This window comes from Rana temporaria, chromosome 12 (genome assembly GCF_905171775.1).
Source record: "Rana temporaria chromosome 12, aRanTem1.1, whole genome shotgun sequence".
NCBI lineage: Eukaryota > Metazoa > Chordata > Amphibia > Anura > Ranidae > Rana > Rana temporaria.
Window position 1 is genome coordinate 74,251,450 of NC_053500.1, and position 19,592 is coordinate 74,271,041.

Consider the following 19,592-nt stretch of genomic DNA (forward strand, 5'->3'; position numbering starts at 1 on the left):
GCAACTCATTTTATTAGCACTGAGCACTTTCATCTACAGTGCCTTGCAAAAGTATTCACTCCCTTGGCTTTTTACCTATTTTGTTACATTACAGCCTTTAGTTCAATGTTTTTTTAATCTGAATTATATGTGATGGATCAAAACCCAATAGTCTAAGTTGGTGAAGTAAAATTAGAAAAATATATACATAAAACTATATTACAGAAATAAAAAACTGATAATTGGCATGTGTGTATGTATTCACCCCTTTGTTCTGAAGCCTATAAAAAGCTCTGGTGCAACCAATTACCTTCAGAAGTCACATAATTTGTGAAATGAGTGTGTGCAATCTAAGTGTCACATGATCTGTCATTACATATACACACCTTTTTGAGAGGCACCACTAACCAAACACTGTCATGAAGACCAAGGAACTCTCCAAACAAGTAAGGGACAATGTTGTTGAGAAGTCGGGGTTAGGTTTTAAAAAGATTTCCAAATCTTTGATGATCCCTAGGAGCACCATCAAATCTATCATAACCAAATAGAAAGAACATGCCACAACAGCAAACCTGCCAAGAGACGGCCCCACATCAAACATCACAGACCGGGCAAGGAGGGCATTAATCAGAGAGGCAGCACAGAGACCTAAGGTAACCCTGGAGGAGCTGCAGAGTTCCACAGCAGAGACTGGAATATCTGTACATAGGACGACAATAAGCCGTACACTCCATAGAGTTGGGCTTTATGGCAGAGTGGCCAGCAGAAAGCCGTTACTTCCAGCAACAAACAAAATGGCACGTTTTGAATTTGCAAAAAGACATGTGGAAAAATCCCAAAATGTATAGAGGAAGGTGGTTTGGTCTAAAATGTTACTTTTTGGCCATCAAAGAAAACACTATGTCTGGCACAAACCCAACACATCACATCACCCAAAGAACAGCATCGCAGTGAAACATGGTGGTGGCAGCATCATGCTGTGGGGATGTTTTTCAGGAGTGGGGACTGGGAAACTGGTCAGAGTTGAGGGAAAGATGGATGGTGTTAAATACAGGGGATATTCTTGAGAAAAACCTGTACCACTCTGTGTGATTTGAGGCTAGGACAGAGGTTCACCTTCCAGCAGGACAATGACCCCAAACACATTGCTAAAGCAACACTTGAGTGGTTTAAGGGGAAACATGTAAATGTATTGTAATGGTTTAGTCACAGCCTAGACCTCAATCCAATAGAAAGTCTGTGGTCAGACTTAAAGATTGCTGTTCACAAGTGCAAACCATCCAACTTGAAGGAGCTGGAGCAGTTTTGCAAGGAGAAATGGGCAAAAATCCCAGTGGCAAGATGTAGCAAGCTCATAGAGATTTATTCAAAGTGACTTGGAGCCGTGATAGCCGCAAAAGGTGGCTCTACAAAGTATTGACTTTAGGGAGGTGAATAGTTATTTTGTCCTATTTGTTGTTTGCTTCACAATAAAAAAAAAACATCTTCAAAGTTGTGGGCATGTTCTGTAAATTAAATGATGCAAATCCTCTAACAATCCATGTTAATACCAGGTTGTGAGGCAACAAAACACAAAAAATGCAAAGGGGTGAATACTTTTGCAAGGCACTGTAGTTTTGCTGTATGAATTGTTTATACACGTGGTACTTATTGTGCATTGGATGTTTTTGGTAAAAACATAGAAAAACACAAAAATTATTAGCATCACTATTTGTATTTGATTTATAATTCACAGGCTGATACACAGAGGGTAGGGGTTGCACTGATGGAGTGGGTTACCCCATATTATCAGCAGCAGCCACCCGTACACAATACCTCTTACATTTGCGTGGGTAGTTCTGTTAGTATAATACAAAGGAATAAATGTCTCTGAAAGTATCTGTATCCTCCACAGTTAGCTCTGCTGAATCCTAAACACATCCATTACCAAAAAGACTGTGTTTGACTTGTTTGTCTTAGTAAAGAGATGTTGAAAATAAACAGCCATTTTCTCCATGTATTTTCCTAAAGTCAACGTGTCAATTGTGCCATAAAAAACTGTGTGGAGTTCAGGGAACTGTTTGCCTGAGGTGGCTGCTAAGTAATGGCCACTGGAAAAGTGAGAGACCCTTACACTGAGGCCTGTAATCTTCACTCCACCATCATTGCACAGCCTGTAAGAGTCCGTGAGCGTCAGGAAACCTGGGAGAAGAGGGGGCAGTAAGCAGGATGCTGGCTGCAGACCCTACTAAGCAACCAATGAGTGAGTTCCTGTGGATAATGGATTCCTTTGGAAAGTAGTTGGTCTAGTCCCCCTCCTTTATAATTGTCATACCATACTAACATATCTCTAATTTCCTTGTCAGTATCATTGAGGTGTAAATAGGAATTGTGTTATAATGCTGATAATGGCAATTAAGATAACTATAATTCTTAGGCCGTCTTTTTACGGCCTCCCCTTTGCACGTTCCCCGCGCGCGCTCCCGAGCGCGCAGCGGGGAACTGCTGTGCTGGCCGTGTCCCTTGAACACAGCCAGTCACAGATCGCCATGAACGGCCAATCGGAGCGGCCGTTTCCTAGGCGATCTGTGCGGCCAATGAGAGATGATCTCATATGTTTACATATGAGATCATCTCTCATTCCCGGCTCTCGCAGACAGCGGTGCTGTCAGGGGAGAGAGGAGACGGATCTGTGTCTCTTGTACATAGAGACACAGATCGGTCACCCCCCCCCAGTCACCCCCCTTCCCCCACAGTTAGAACACTAATTAGGGTACACATTTAACCCCTTCCTCACCCCCTAGTGTTAACCCCTTCCCTGCCAGTCACATTTATACAGTAATTAGTGCATATTTATAGCACTGATTGCAGTATAAATGCGAATGGCGCCAAACATGTGTCCGATGTGTCCGCCATAACGTCGCAGTCCCAATAAAAATCGCAGATCGCCGCCATTACTAGTAAAAAAAAAAAAATAATAATATTAATTCTGTCCCTTATTTTGTAGGCGCTATAACTTTTGCGCTAACCAGTCGCTTATTGCGATTTTTTTTTTTTTTTTTTACTAAAAATATGTAGAATACGTATCGGCCTAGACTGAGGATAAAAAAAAAAAAAACGTAAAAAAAAATTTAGCTATTTATTATAGCAACAAGTAAAAAAATGTTTTTTTTTTCAAAATTGTCGCTCTATTTTTGTTTATAGCGCAAAAAATAAAAACCGCAGAGGTGATCAAATACCACCAAAAGAAAGCTCTATTTGTGGGGAAAAAAGGACGTTAATTTTGTTTGGGAGCCACGTCGCACGACCGCGCAATTGTCAGTTAAAGCGACACAGTGCCGAATCGCAAAAAGTCCTCTGGTCAGGAAGGGGTTTAAGTGCCCAGTAAGGAAGTGGTTAAAACATTTCCTTCTTCTGAAGCCTCGTACACACGGCCAAGGAACTCTTTCTTGCTGGTTTTTGCCGAGAAACTCGGTCGTGTGTACAAGGCCTCACATTGCTGCTATATACTGTATATGTAGTGTCATCTTCATACAGTTTTGGGTGATGATGACAAAGACTCCACTGTGTCTCCTCAATAGGGTGCTGCTATTATCTTGAAAGACACAGCAAGTAATTGTCATTGTGCGTTTTGTTTTAAAGATCATGGTTAAATAGATTTCAGGCATGTTTATAAAATATCTCACAGCCAGCAGTATGTGATTTAGAACATTTTGGGGGGGATTTACTTATAGGAATGAGCCCGATGTTCGACTCGAACATCCGGTGTACACTGAATAGCGAACAATTTCTGGTGTTCGTGCCAAATTCGAAAGCCTTTTAAAAGTCTATGGGAAAAATCAAAAGTGCTAATTTTAAAGGATTATACTGTATGCATGGTCTTGTCATAAAAAGTGTTTGGGGACCCGGGTCCTGCCCCAGGGAACATGTATCAATCTAAAAAAAGTTTTAAAAACTGACTTTCGGGAGCAGTGATTTTAATAATGCTTAAAGTGAAACAATAAAAGTGAAATATTCCTTTAAATTTCATACCTGGGGGGGTGTCTATAGTATGCCTGTAAAGTGGCACATTTTTCCCGTGTTTGAACAGTCCCACAGTAAAATTTTATTTCTAAAAGAAAAAAGGTAATTTAAAACTAATTGTGGCTGTTATGAATTGTTGGGTCCTGCCAATGCAGATAAAAGTCATTGAAAAAAACGGCATGGGTTCCCCCTCAGTCCATTACCAGGCCCTTTGGGTCTGGTATGAATATTAAGGGGAACCCCGAACCAAAATTCAAAATTTAAAATAAAAATTGCGTGGGGGTCCCCCCAAATTCCATACCAGGCCCTTTCCATTCCATATCAGCCGCTTTTAACGAACGGCGCATGCGCCGTCCGTGAAAGTATCCCAGTGCGCATGCTCGAAATCACGCCGCAAATAGTCAATGCTTTCGACGTGAACGTAACTTACGCACAGCCCTATTCGCGTACGACTTACGCAAACGACGCAAAATTCGACGCTGTCCCGATGTCCATACTTCTCATTGGCTATGCCTCATATAGCAGGGGTAACTTTCCGCCAGAAAAAGCCTTACGTAAACGACGTTAAACAATGAGCCGGGCGCACGTACATTTCTGAATCGGCGTATCTAGCTCATTTGCATATTCAATGCGGAAATCAATGGAAGCGCCACCTAGCGGCCAGCGTAAATATGCACCCTAAGATACGACGGCGTAGGAGACTTACGCCGCTCGTATCTAGGCAACATTGAGGCGTATCTGATTCTATGAATCAGGCGCCGAGATGCGACGGCCCGCATTCGGAGTTACGATGGCGTATCTGGAGATACACCGACGTAACTCCTTTATGAATCTAGCCCATTGTGTGTTAGCAGTGTAAGCTCTTGCACTTTGTATATTTCTCCCTTACATAACAATACAACAATGGACACAAAAAGTGGAAATTAGAGATCAACATACTTTAACATAAAGTTTGTCAGGTGCTCCCGTCCTCCTGTATGACACTCTACCCTTTTCACACATTCCATACCACTCCCTTACACCCTAATAGATTGTGCTATAGTTTACCTTTTGTATCTCTCTCTCTCTTATACCCTATAGATTGTACTCTCTTCCACCTTCTGTATTACTCACTTATACCCTGATAGAATGTTCTCTCTTCCACCTCCTCTATGACGCCTTTGTACCCTAAAGGAATGTAAGCTTTCCCACCTTCGGTAACGCTCAGTTACACCATAATAGAATGTAAGACCTTTCACCTTCTGTATCAATCTCTTATACTGTAATATTATGTGTGTTATTCCATCTTCTTGATCATTCCCTTATTCATTACGATCTCCAATCTTCTGTATCTTTCATTATGGCCTTATGACTGTATGGCCTTCATCCTTTATATCACTCCACTAGCCTAGTAGTGTAAATTAGTCCCCTTCTATATCCCCCCAGAAGCATGATATTACTGCCACAATGATTATAATATACCCCACCAACATTATATCCCTAGATTCCACATAATTTCCCAGAACAGCATTTCTATTGTCACAGTATAACACAGTACCAAAGAAACATAGTAACTCTCTGAGCAAAAAATACCTACCACCAACAGAATAGATCCTCAATATTATATAAAACCCGAATTCCCCAAAATTTGGGACACTGTGTAAATTCTACTTAAAAACATAATTTTTTTACCTCCTTTCTGTCCTTGCTGTAGCCAAAAGATCTGCAGCGTGACTCTCCAGTTCTGGAAGGGCGTCCATAGACGTCCTCCCAGAACTACACCCCTTAGGACATGCATCAGGTGTGCTCTGCATCTGCGGTTTTCTTAGGACACAGCTGATCACAGATCGTGGTATAGAGCCAATCACAGCAGCCCTTTACCATGTGATCACCTGTGTTCAATCACAGCTGGTCACATGTAAACAGACTTGCTGGTTATCGACAGTTCTTTGTTCACACGCTGTCTCTGTGTGAGGAAAGGTTGGCCAAAAACTGGCAAGGCTGACAGGGTACAGTGAGTACATTCTTTACACTGATAATAAGGACAGTGATCATCAGTGCTCTGATTTACAGTGCAGCTCCATTAGTGTAGGTTATTGGTGTCCATCAGCAGAGGCGTATCTAGTGAAAATGGTGCCTATGGCAAGCACTGAAACTGCGCCCCTGTCAAAAAAAATTCAGCGTACAGGACCATCTTTTCACTGCAGGAAATGCACACAGATATTCAGTACATTCAAGGGCATGAACACAGCCCCTGCTCTCACCTTGATATCCGTTTTGGTGCAGGAACATGCCCCCAAGCACAGACAGTGTGCATTCAAGGACATTCACCTGCACCCAAATGGAAGTCAAATTGGGAACAAAAACCCTCCCTTACTCCATCCAACAACTCTAGTTCTACTTGAAGTATGAAGGAGACCTGCCCCAGGAAAGGTGCCCTCCATGACAGGTACCCGAGCAGAGTATGGAGATCTCAAAGAGCACAGTGCCAGTCTCCAGGTCCCTGATCTTGAAGTGAGTGAGTGAGTGAGAAACTTGTAAAGCGCAACACATGCTAACTGAATCGCCTCGGGGCGCTTGGTATCCATTTCCTACTATATTTTTTTGCCTTCAGAATAGATGGGTTTTGAGTTTTTTTCTGAAGGCCTCGTGATTCACTTCCGTTCGGATGCTGGTTGGTAAAGCGTTCCACAGTCTAGGTCCTTGGACTGCAAATCTTCGTTCTCCTTTGGACTTGTATCTAGCCTTGGGTATCTGGAGTATGTTTTGATTAGTAGAACGAAGAACGCGATTGGGGTTGTGACATTTAAATTTTTCACATAGATATTGGGGCGCACTTCCTTGTACACATTTGTGCGTCAGGCAGAGTGCTTTAAATGTAATTGAAGAAAGTGAAGTCAATCCTGAACACATTCTCTGCACAGATAATCTGATGACAGAAGACAAGCCAATAATGACACACAGCGCCTAGCACATGCCGGTGACAGGTCTACTGACAGTAACTCACTCTCTTTGACCCAGCCTCAGGCCTAGAACATGATTCCAGTCTCAGCTCCTTCAGGCCTAACAACTCCTATTTGGTGACCACATCCACTCACCAGAGCTCCCCATCACAGTCCTCCCTCCCATGCACGGGGAGAAGTTTAAAAAGTTTTACTTTTAAATTCAGGAAAGAACTTTAATACTGGCTTCCCTGCTCATGAGCGCCCCCTTGATATGGCACCCATGGCACTTGCAATGGCTGCCATACCCTGGATACGCCACTGCTCATCAGTGCAGGTTATCAGTGCTGCCTATCTGTGCCCACCTATTTAACCATTAAATCCATGCTGGCAGTGTGTAAATGTATGCTACATAAAACACAACTCTCAAAGGATACAATACAGGTACATGTTCCCTTACGAATTATTGATTATTGTAAAGCTTGTCCCTCTAGTATATATTTTGTGACCCAAAGTTTTAACCTTTATACTACTTTACCTGAAGATCAAAAAAATCAAATAAACAAAATGAACAAGTTTGGGAGACTAAAGCATTTCAATCCTGAAGATAGTTTATTAATTCCTACAGAAATATGGAACTTATTTTCCTCTAACAAAGGGCACAATGCCAAAGGTATATCTTTCTTTTATAATCTTTTGTCTTCATTTCCCATCGACATGAAGATCACTGAAGCCTTGTACACACGCTTGTTTTTCCCGGTGGTAAAAAAATGCCAGGAAAACCGAGGGGAAAGCCGAGAACCCGGCAGGAAAACTGCCATTAGAGTTTTGGCCAGGAATCCCGGCCGTGTGTATGCTCCATATGTTTCTTATAGTATTAGTAAATCTGGCGGGAAAAAAAACTACGGGAATCCCGACGGGAAAATAGAGAGCAGGTTCTCTATTTTCCCGCCGGGATTCCCGGTTGTTTTCCTGTTGGGAAAACTGCGAGGAAGCATACACACGTCCGGTTTTCCCAGCCAAAAGCTCTCTTGGCAGTTTTCCTGGCAGGAAAACTGGTCGTGTGTACAGGGCTTAATATGCTCAAATGGGAAAAAGAACTAGTGTATTCCAAACCTTCTCCTGGAGGTCCTGGCAAACTTCCATTACATCAAATTGCTCCATAACATTGAGCATTCCCACAAAAATGTTAAATCGATGGTATATGACTCTGTATAATTGCTCCAAAATCTTCCCACGCTCCTCCCCTATCTGTTGAAGATGCAATGACCAAACAGGAACATTATAGCACACACTCTGGAACTGCAAAACTCTTTCCAGCTTTTGGAATGTGGTATCATCATTTATTGCAACACTTATCCCGCGTACACTCGATCAGATTTTCCGCCTGAAAAACCTTGGATGGTTTTTCCGACGGAATTCCGCTCATGCTTGGCTTGCATACACACCAACTTTCCTCCGTCAAGAACGCGGTGACATACAACACTACGATGAGCCGAGAAAATTAAGTTCAATGCGAGCATGCGTCAACTTGTTTCCGAGCATGTGTCATCATTTTGTGCGTCGAAATTGCTACAGACGATGAGATTTTCCGATAGCTATTTTTTCCGTTGGAGAATTTGAGAACCAGCTCTCAATCTTTTGTTGGCGGAAATTCCGATAACAAAAGTCCGGAGCATACACACGGTCGGAATTTCCGTTCAAAAGCTCACATCGGACTTTTGCTGTGGGAATTTCCAATCGTGTGTATGGGGCATTACAGGTAATCTAATCCCTCTCACACCTGCAATGGCCCTACTGGGAATCAACCTTGACATATACCCACTTAGCTATAGAACTGTTGTTACCAATATCCTAATAGCGGCACGGCTCACTATAGCTAAGCTATGGAAATCAAATGCTGCTCTTAAAGGGGAGTTCCAGCCTTTTTTTAATGTTTATTAAAAGTCAGCAGCTACAAAAAGTGTAGCTTTACACTCTATCTGTATGTTGTATTATGAAAAGTAGTTACCTTTTTCCTTACCTTTTGAGTCCCCCCCACCTTTAAGAAAGGAACAATCCCTGTTGACAGTATGGTACCACTGGGGTCAATAGGGGCCTTATTGCTCCTATCGTCAAGTACCTATTTCAGCATAAGCCTGTAATTATTGAAATGTTTGTTACTCTTATGTCTGCATATTCTGTTTATACATGTTTTCTATTCTTGTATCGAATTACAATGTAACAAGAAACATGTGTTTTATTTTTGATACTTTTATAAAAAAGTGCATCCAGTTCAACCAATATAAGTTATACAATCCTATACCCACAGTTGATCCAGAGGAAGGCAAAACATTGCAATAAAACATGATATAATTTTCTCTAGCAGGGCATCAATTTCTTCCCCAAAAGGCAATCAAATATACCCTGTATCAACTTTACCTATACATTTTAGTATCCAGTTATATGTTGTGTATTTGGGAAAAAATCCAGCCCTTTTTTAAAAAGAATGGCCAGAACCAGCTCTTTGGGGAGTCTATTCCCACATTTTCACTTCTCTTACTACTTCTTATCGAGGAGGGCACACACAATCTTTCCCCCATTCCCAAAACCGAGACAACATGCCCAACGCTAATTTGCATGCACAATTAAGAATCAGAGTTTCTGCTGCTGTGTCCCCTCCCCCCCCCAATACTAACCACAATGGATGACCAGCAGAACTAGGATTTTACTGTAGCACATACTTTTTTTTTAAATAAACTTTATTGCAAATATGTTGTATTAACTATCAATGGGCGTAGGTGGCTAGCTGGCTGGCATCATGGCCCTTCTGTGGCTGGCTGGTGTGTCCTCTTCCGGGCACTGTTTGTCGAGGTGAGGGAGAGACTTTAAGGGAGGCGGCAGTCTTTGCCCTATCTCTGGACTAGAACTAGAAGATTTACAGCAGGCCCAGTGTGCAGAGGGACACAGCACAACACATAATCTGGTCGTGTGCGTGTGTGCGGGGTCCTCTCTGGGTCTATTTGAGAGTCTAAGTTAGAAATAGCCCCCCTTAGTGCCAATCAATGCAGCCTGATCACTGCCTCTCAATGCAGCCTCACCATTGCCCATTAATGCAGCCTAATCAGTACCTATCAGTACAGCCTTACTATTGCCCATCAACACAGCCTCATCCGTGCTCCTCAATGCAGCCTCATCAGTGCTCCTCAATGCAGCCTCATCAGTGTCCCTCAATGAAGCCTGATTAGTGCAACCTCATTAGTGATCCCCTCAATGCAGCCTCATCATTGTCCCCTCAGTGCAGCCTGATCAGTGTCCCCTCAATGCAGCCTGACCAGTGCCACCTCAGTGCAGTCTGATCAGTGTCCACTTTAATGCAGCCCCATCAGTGCATGGGGGTTAGAGAAGAGAGCCGTCAGATCACACAGAGCGGGTATCTCCCGCCTTGTCACCTGGCATCCACTGTCATCAGACGTCCCACCTTCTTCATCGGCACCTTAGATGTTACATGTCCCAGCATTGGACCAGTGTAACATCTATCAAAAGAGCCAGTGCAGGAGGCGGGACATCGGATGATTGTGGTAAGCGTGAGATTCCCACTCTGTGTGGTCTGGTGGTGCTTATCCTCCTCCTTACCCTCCGAGGCAGTGCTGGGGCCCGTTTGGGCCTGAAAAGATGGGCGTCAGGGGGGCCGCGGCCTCAATTGTTATGTTCCTGGGCCCCGGACCAGCCCTGAGAGTTCCAGCAGGTGGAACTGGTGGGCCCCCTTCAGCTGCCGGGCCCTCGAACCACAGCCAAATGGACTGACCGGTCAGTCCACCCCTGAATACAGTTACACTACAAAACGTAGAAGAGGGTTAAGAAGGCCCCAATCATAAGAACTTGCAATCTAATAGAGTGAGGTACGACAGGTAATAACTGTGAGTGATAAGCTGATGGAAGAATTAAAAGTTAAAGCGGAGGTTCACCCAAAAATCCACTTTTTGACATTAGCTGTAGCATACTGCTAACATCTGCAGTATGCTGTTTTTTGTTTTTTTTTACTTGTACTTATCATTATATGAGCCCTTGTTTTCCATCTCCGAGCGGGGAATCCTGCGGGGAATGGGCGTTTCTAAGCGAAGAGGAGTTGATTGACGGCTGCTAAGGCGCGTCTTGGCCTCTGTTTAATCTTCAACTGCCATGATGCTGCACATGTGATCAGTTATGACACCAGCCATTGGATGGTTTGACAGTTTGGTTGAGAGCACAACCAATGTGACAGTTAGCATTCCCGGCATGCCAGGAATGTAACTGCTTTTTCAAACTGTTAAATTGATGGGTTTACTTCCACTTTAAGGATGCTGGAAAGTTCATTTTGAGGGTGAACCTCCGCTTTAAGTTGTTTAGTGGAGGCGGAATAGGCTTCCCTGAATAGATGTTATGCATAAAAATGGAGCTGCCCCTTCGACCTCTGCAATCTCCAACTCAGGAGTAATCACTTCTCCTGGGTCCATTCCTCCCACACAAATCTCAGCAATATTCTGGAGTTGCACACCACTTTTAAAACGTAAAATCAGCATTGTTCAGTACAAGCACACATGCTCAACCCAGGATCCTCCCCCTAACATGTTTTGCCCCCTACCAAGGCTTAAGCCTAGTACACATGGGCCGAATGTCAGGCCGTGTGTATTTGGCTGACTTCTGTCAGATGAGCATGCTGAAAAACCAGCAACCAGCTCATGATCAGCACTATAAGCCAATGGTTAAGAGCGCTGACCGGAGTGTTCTAGTGGGGGCAGTCCCCCTGTTAGAACACAATAGCTCCACGGAGGATCATTAGTTCAGCGACTTCGACCTGAGCTGTCAGTTCTTTTACGTTTAACCCTAAAAAAACCTGAAAGTGTGTACATAGATCTATGTTTAAGCCTCGGGAAGGGGCGTAACATGTTCAATGGAGGAGGTAAGGTGTTTTTGCTTGTGTTTAACAATAAAGCTGATTTTAATCTTTGAAAGTGGTGTGCAACTTCAGAGTTTTCTTAAGTAACAACACTTTAAAATCTTTGGGGTCTGATTAAAATTTCACATTTCAAATAAACAATAAGCCTAAAAGATGAAGAAGATACAAAGAAAGATGCTACTTTTCTTTCTCTTATTCTTTGCAAAATAAAAGTTGCACTGCATTATCTTTTTACATGTATTGTTAGGGTAGACTTGTAAAATACACACTTTGTTTGGGTGCTTTGCCACGTGGGTATCAGCCTCTAAGGTTTTCTCTTCATTTCTGACATATGAGACAAGGGTAAGGTAAAGGTGCTTTATTGGGAAAAGATATAGGCTCTGTTTTTGTCTGCAATGGATAGCTATTCTTCATGCTTTGCACAGGCATGTCATCTTGATTTACTCTTGGTTAGTTAATCTTTCTTATGCATGGAGACGGTAAATCAAAAGCAATATAAGCATGACTTGGGAAAAGCTGATTTGCACTATCTTTTATGTCATGAAATGGGTCGTCATTTTATCCTGGCGTGCCCATTTCTCTGTGGTCTCACAGACAGGAGCTGATTAATAGAACATGGAAGGAAGGACAATGGGATTGTTACCCATAGAAACTGTTAGGTCAGGTATTTTTAGTTCACGCAAAGCAGCAGTCTCGTCCCGTGTAAAGAAATGTGAGACTAAAATGCTGTATAACGCCATAAAGACATGAACAAGTAAAAATAACACAAAAGTACAACATTCTGCCTTACTATGTGCTCTTTCTTTTCGGACTTCTGGCTAAGACACATATAATATGGAACTGGTATGCTGTTTAAAGGGGCTTCCCAGCTCTGCAAGGGTTAAAGCCTAACTGCAGATTTTGTGTTACTTTAAAGAGTTTGTTTTGCCAATATTAGTGACTTCAGGGAACCAGTCTTTCAGCTAAGAGGAGGACTACAGGAACAAGGAATAAGGTTGGTATAGTTCCCTTATGCTCATCTCCCCCTTGCAGTGTACACAAGCTTCAATGCCTACAGCCTTGATCATTTTAGTAAATAGTTCTCACAAGTGCCTCCATTGTTCTGTATGAGCACTAATAGTCAAATGTTAGGTTTTTAAAATAAACATCGGGTATTTACTGTCCTGTATGTACAGCTAAAGGAGGGGGACGTGGTATTAGTTGAATGATCAGCAGTTCACCACAGTTCTGGAATCCATCATGACATTTTTCTGCCGACCCACAGACTTAGTGCAGAGATGTTTCCCATTTCTTTGAAGAAAAGGGAATGACAACTGAATCATCCTATTTCTGCAATAACAAGATCTTATGAAGCTTTACATTGCTTATCACTCAGGAGTAAGGATGAGCTTTTTTCTGCTCTGAACCAGGCTCGGGTCCAAACCTGGAAGCCAACTGTCTTTCCTGGGCCAATGAGTTGTAAGTGTGGGATTTCCCATCCCACAGCTGTCGCACACAAAGGGGTGTTCTTGTGACATCCTTGACCTAATATGGCCAGACGACTTTGAGCTTAATATTGCCATGTGGGAATATTAGGTCAATGATGTCACAAGCATCCTAGATTCTGGGGGTAATCTAGGATGAAAAAGGACCTGGGGGTCCTAGTAGATGATAGGTTCAGCAATGGCATGCAATGCCAAGCTGCTGCCAACAAAGCAAACAGAATATTGGCATGCATTAAAAAGGGGATCAACTCCAGAGATAAAACAATAATTCTCCCACTCTACAAGACTCTGGTCCGGCCGCACCTGGAGTATGCTGTCAAGTTCTGGGCACCAGTCCTCGGGAAGGATGTACTGAAAATGGAGAGAGTACAAAGAAGGGCAACAAAGCTAATAAAGGGTCTGGAGGATATAAGTTATGAGGAAAGGCTGCGAGCACTGAACTTATTCTCTCTGGAGAAGAGACGCTTGAGAGGGGATATGATTTCAATTTACAAATACCATACTGGGGACCATAAATAGGGATAACACTTTTTTGCAGAAGGGAGTTTAACAAGACATGTGGCCGCTCATTAAATTTGAATAAAAAAGGTTTAACCTTAAACTACGTAGAGGGTTCTTTGCTGTAAGAGCGGCAAGAATGTGGAATTTCCTTCCACAGGCGGTGGTCTCAGCGGGGAGCATCAATGGTTTAAAAAAAACTATTAGATAAGCACCTGAACGACCACAACATACAGGGATATCCAATTTAATACTGACATATAATTACACACATAGCTTAGACTTGATGGACTTGTGTCTTTTTTCAACCTCACCTACTATGTAACTATGACTTCCAGGTTTGGACCCAAACACGGTTCAGAAGAAACACAAGCTCATCTCTGCTCAGTAAGCAGATTGGAAAACATTCCAAACAATGAGGCCCCTTACACACGACCGAGTTTCTCGGCAGAATTCAGCCAGAAACTCGGTCGGAGCTGAATTCTGCCGAGAAACCCGGCCGTGTGTACACTTTTGGCCGAGGAAGCTGACGAGTTCCTTGTCGAGCCAAATAGAGAACATGTTCTCTATTTCCTCGTTGTTCAATGAGGAAAGTTGGCTCGCCGAGATCCTCGGCGGCTTCACACAGAACTCGACGAGCAAAACGATGAGTTCATGTTTGAAGGTTTCACTGATTTGGTAAAAATCTAATTCTGTAAAGTAAAGAGGCTGATAAATCTCGTATCTCTAAATCATTTGTGTGGGTAAGCTGACCATACATATAAACCCTCTGATTGTACAATCTCCTTTAAGTCTACCAATAATTGTGTAGTGCAAGGTTTTGTGTGATTGGACACAAATTGAATGAACTGTTAAGGCAGACCCTTAAATTTTACAGTTTTGGTAAATCTAAAAGAAAGTGTACAAATTGCAAGGGGTGTAACCACATTTCCTGCAATTTTCCAAATTTCATTAGTCAGGTATTCCACTCTCGGAAAATAATTGCTGCTGTTCTCTACAAGCCTCTTTGAATGAAAAAGTCTATGTTCTTTGACAGCTTAAATTTGTTTACTGGCTCCTAGATTGTACTGGCTAGCCCTTTTGCTAGTGAATTTCTCCAACCTTAGGTTATTCCAAGTCCTTGCTTAGTTATTGTATTTGTAACTATATTTATGACTTACCCCTTATCCTTATTAGAGGGGAATGTCAACAGGGTTTGGATTCTTGCAGATGGGCAGCCAAGAGACAGTATTGGCCTGTATTGTTATGCCCACCTGAAACATAACAATACAGGCCAACAGGCTTACACTGAGGCCTCGTACACACGGCCGAGGAACTCGACGTGCCAAACACATCGAGTTCCTCGGCCAGTTCAGCCCTGAAGCCGCCGAGGACCTCGGCGGGACGAGAGCTCCCATAGAACAACGAGGAAATAGAGAACATGTTCTCTATTTCCTCGCCGAGCTCCTCGTCGGCTTCCTCGGCCGAAAGTGTACACACGACCAGTTTCCTCGGCAGAATTCAGCCAGAAACTCGGTCGGAAGCTGAATTCTGCCGAGGAAACTGGTCGTGTGTACGGGGCCTCAGAGCAGAGTTTGACCAGCGGCACCACCTGTCAAACTTTCCTATTAAGCTAAGTGGGGCTGCACCGCAATTCAGCCCTTAAATTGACCAGAGCAATTTTTACATTCCTACAATGGGCTTTATTCGTCAATAACTTTGTCACTATTTGCAATAACAAAGTAATACATATATCTTTTTTTATATGACAGACAAGGCTTTCTTTTGCTAATATTGTCTTGTTTTAATGCAGTCCATAGACAAAAAAGCAACAAAACTGGAAAAAAAAACAATGATCAGTGTCTGTTTAAAAAAAATATATTGTTACTTTAGCTACACAGTGTACATTTATATTTTATGGTTTGTCCTGTTCAAATAGACACTAAAATTATGATTCTAGTACATCATACAAAACATTACTTAAACATTATGAAGCAAACAAACTATTTAACAGAATATAAATAAAAACTAATAACTAAAAATATTAGTAGTAGATAAAACTAAAGGCAAAACTTTATTTTTTTTGCATAGTAAAAGATACAGGTAGGCTTATATGCCATGTCATTCATCGGGAGGTGGTTAAACTAATTCAAGCTTCTGACTTTATCTAAAGCTCTGATGGAGGGGGAGTGTTATTTGGTTCCCAAAATGTGTTGCATGTCTGTTCGTGCAAACCAATAAATGAATTAAAGGGGTTGTAAAGGTAATCCCCCCCCCCCCTAAATAGCTTCCTTTACCTTAGTGCAGTCCTCCTTCACTTACCTTATCCTTCGATTTTGCTTTTAAATGTCCTTATTTCTTCTGAGAAATCCTCACTTCCTGTTCTTCTGTCTGTAACTACACACAGTAATGCAAGGCTTTCTCCCTGGCTTTCTCCCTGGTGTGGAGCGTCATGCTTGCCCCTCCCTTAAGGGGGGAGGGGGCGAGCAGGAGAGTCAGGATGTTCTCTACATTGAAGATAAAGGAGCTGTGTGTTAGTGGGCGTCCTGACTCTCCTGCTCGCCCCCTCCCCCACTCCAGATGTTTTGGAACTACATTTCCCATGATGCTCAACTACACTGTAGAGTGTATGAGCATCATGAGAAATCACTTGTCTAGACAATGCCAGCACAGTTTACTGATCCCTTGTACTGGAGGGGTAGAAGATCAGGATTTGGTTCCATGTTCTTCTTTACTAATGTTTGTGGCTTGAATTGAACAGCTGGGTCTTGACTGAAGTTCAAGTTTCTTTCTTCCCTCTCGGTAGCTAATTATCTATATTTTTTGGAGGAATACATTAGGGGCTGGTGTCTTGTAAATGCAATAGCTTCTGGTGGCATGACCATTAATTAGTTAGGAATCTTTCAACCACAGTCATGGACAGTACTGGAGTTGTAGGAGATCCTCCACTTCCCTCTTGGCTTGGTTTTGGTTGGGGTTATGAAGGGGTTGGGCTTACATATATAACATATAAGGGTGTAATTTTGCTGGACTAATTTTTAGTTTCTCTTCCATTACAAAGAAGGCGATATAACGTTAATTGGTTGAATCTGGAGATTTCAGTAGCTCCTTGTTTAAAACATAATGACTTCAACAGAAGAGAAGTAGACAGAAGGAACATGAGATTAGAAGGGTCTTTCTTTTTTGTTGTTGGCTTACATGGGGTGCATTAAAAAAGTATTTGGAGGGTAAAGCCTTCCCCCTGCGTATTTCTTTTTGAGGGATTGCGGCAAACCAGCATCGTCTCACTCCCCAGCCGAAGCATCTCTGACAGCTGCATCGATTTTCAGCCGAGGAGGCTTAAACAACATTAGCATTGTTTCACAGTGAGATTGCCTTGTGGCTAATTGAAAATGAAATCTGAGAAAGCACAGGGAGCAGTCAATAGTTCTCTCTCGGGTAAATGAGTGCAGATAGCTCCCCAGTGGACAATCACACAGGACAGCTCCATCAACATCATAGTTCTAAGCACAGGGATGCCTCTCAGAGATAACTGTTCAGCCATCTGCAACCATATCCTCCCTTCTGTGACCAGATCCAGCATCACTAGCCCCATAATCACACTGTCTTCCCATCATTGCAAGGCAACTAAAAGTGCTTTATGTTAGCTTCGGTTTACAGACAGCAAAAACCTGCACTGACACTGATGACTTTTCTTCTGAAAATGCTAGTTGTCTGACTGTCTCTGACCGGGAATGAGTATGTAGCAGGTGAAGTCTGATCTGTATATTTTTTTTCTTGTGATCAGTGTCTAAGAGTGCATTAAAAACCGAGCATTGGTAGGACAGCCATTAATTTAGTATTTTTAGAAGGGACGCTCAGCAATGACAGCCTACATATTTTTCATAGTACCAGGTACCCTTAGCTTTGGTTCACACTAATGTGGTGTGGAAAGCCCTGTAATCCATGTACGTTTCCCGCACTGCATTTAAATCGCACTGCCCGTACGATCCGCAATCAGTGCAATCTTAACGACACCCCAAAAACAGGTTGCAAACACATTTGCATTTGCCCACACCGGTACAAAAGTACCATGTGATCTGGTTGCAGTGCAGTGCCAAAATAAGTGCACGTATGACTTTGGTGTGATGTGGTTCGATTTGAACTCATTAAAAATGAATGGGCTCAAATCGTACTGCAACAAATCGCATGTGAATTGAGCAGAAATGTGGTGCGGTTCCTGTGTGATTCACATGAGGTTCATAGAGTGAACCAAGGTTTAAAGTGGTTGTAAACACTCACATATACCCAGTGAAGTGACTGGTCTACCTAGTGCAAACAGTTCGGACGGGGAACACATTAAAGGGGTTGTAAAGGTACAATTTTTTTCACCTTAATGCATTCTATGCATTAAGGTAAAAAAACATCTGTGGATTAACGGCCCCCCAAGCCCCCCTTTACTTACCTGACCCCTCGAAAGTCCTGTGCCGTGAACATTGAGGCTTCTCAGCCGGCTTCTCTGCCGGCTTCTCAGCCGGCTTCTCAGCTCATTCATTGGTTGATTAAAAGCAGCACAGCCATTGGCTCCTGCTGCTGTCAATCACATCCAATGACGTGGCGTGCCGGGGGGAGGGGCTGAGTGATACCGTGAGCTGCTATGGCCGCCGGCTGTATCACAGGAGCGCGCCCGCAAGAACTCATCATCATGCGAGCTCGCTTGCATGAAGGTGATACGTTTTTGCAAGGGAGAGCCGAGACAGCTGCCGAGGGACCCCAGAAGACCAGGTTCAGGGCCACTCTGTGCAAAACGAGCTGCACAGTGGAGGTAAGTATAACATGTTTGTTATTTAAAAAAAACAGCACATTGGTGAATGATTAGAACTATTGTTTTGTAGTGCTTTGGTCCTGGCATCAATTCCCACTTGGGGAACTATATGCAAGAAGTTTGGATGTTCTTTTCATGTGGAGGTTGGTTACTATGTAGCCCACAAACATTCTGGTGACTAAGTCGCTTCTGACCAAGTGGTCCCAATATCAAATTGCCCACCCTGCCTGGTCTGGTCCCAGACTTCTGCCGAAGGAGGAAGAGGACAGGGTGCAGAGCTAGCAACTTCACCTTGCAATTATCAGCAACTATTTTAAAGGGAATCTATCAAGATAGAATCATGAGAGATGCCATCACTTGCTTGTTTCTAAAGGTACATCATAGAGTGTTACTGCCTGTCTGCATTGATGCTTGAGGACAGGTTTCTCCAAACTTCTCCAAACTTTCTAAACACAGGGCCAGTTAACTGTCCTTCAGGCTTTAGGGGGGCCAGACCGTGGCCAGTGGGATTAAAAACTCGGCATCAGTGGTCATGTCCCATCATTGGTTTTAGTGGGAGGAATAGTGCCCTATTGTTGGCATCAGTGGCAGGAATGGTGCCCCATAGTTGTTGTTTAGGGAAGGAATAGTGCCCTATTCCTTTTCTGGTGACTCAAAATGTGCATTTTCTTTTATTGTCGATTCTGGTGACAGCTGCTACTAGGACAAACAGATGAGAAGAGAAACACAGGAACCTCTAGGTTAGAACTGTAAACATGTTAATGGCATACAGGTGCATTATCCACGTACATGGAGGTTAAGGAAGTAAGGCACAATTCTATCCACACTGGCTGATTTTTCTGCATGTGGGGGAGAAATCTTAGCCAACAGGATCTCTGGGACCACAGCGATGAAACCGAGGCTTGGTTCAGGCCGATGGTGAGGGCTGGAACGTGGTGCCGGGCATGATGACGTCACTGCTGGGTTGCAACGGCGTTTCAGAGCATTCGCACTGGTAGATGGAACTC

The 19,592-nt window shown here is 43.0% G+C and overlaps 1 protein-coding gene across 1 annotated transcript in view; it reads left to right on the forward strand.

Moving 5' to 3' along the window:
* ZNF385C (zinc finger protein 385C) overlaps nucleotides 1-19,592 on the forward strand; it is a 541,366-nt gene that overhangs the window by 364,199 nt on the left and 157,575 nt on the right. The gene's annotated exons all lie outside the window — the stretch shown is intronic.